Here is a 377-nt window from a genome sequence, read left to right as displayed (position 1 = left end):
AAAAGTGTTGAACCTAAATAATATTATAAAAAAAATTGACATTGTTACTTACTTGATCTGACAGAGGAAATTATCGCATTAAGAGTTAATTTTTATAAAATTAATTCAAGACTAAGTTCCTTATTTTTCAAATAATTTTTTTTTTCATCCAATTTTTGTCATTTCTTTAAAATTCCAACGTTTCAGCCAATTCGTCCATCCTCAAGTACAATCTTAAATATGAATTTACACCTCACATACAATAATTTAAAACTTTATGCAGGCTATTCCGCCAAGGTCATTAATTTCGTCTATCAGATCCATTAACAACGTTTTAATTTAACCAATGCTTAAAGATGAGAGATTAAGAACTAATGGGTTTGGATTTTGGAATGAAA

The sequence above is a fragment of the Halyomorpha halys genome, unplaced genomic scaffold (assembly GCF_000696795.3).
Source record: "Halyomorpha halys isolate HHAL.00 unplaced genomic scaffold, Hhal_1.1 Scaffold142.1, whole genome shotgun sequence".
NCBI lineage: Eukaryota > Metazoa > Arthropoda > Insecta > Hemiptera > Pentatomidae > Halyomorpha > Halyomorpha halys.
Note: the sequence above shows the minus strand (reverse complement) of the source record.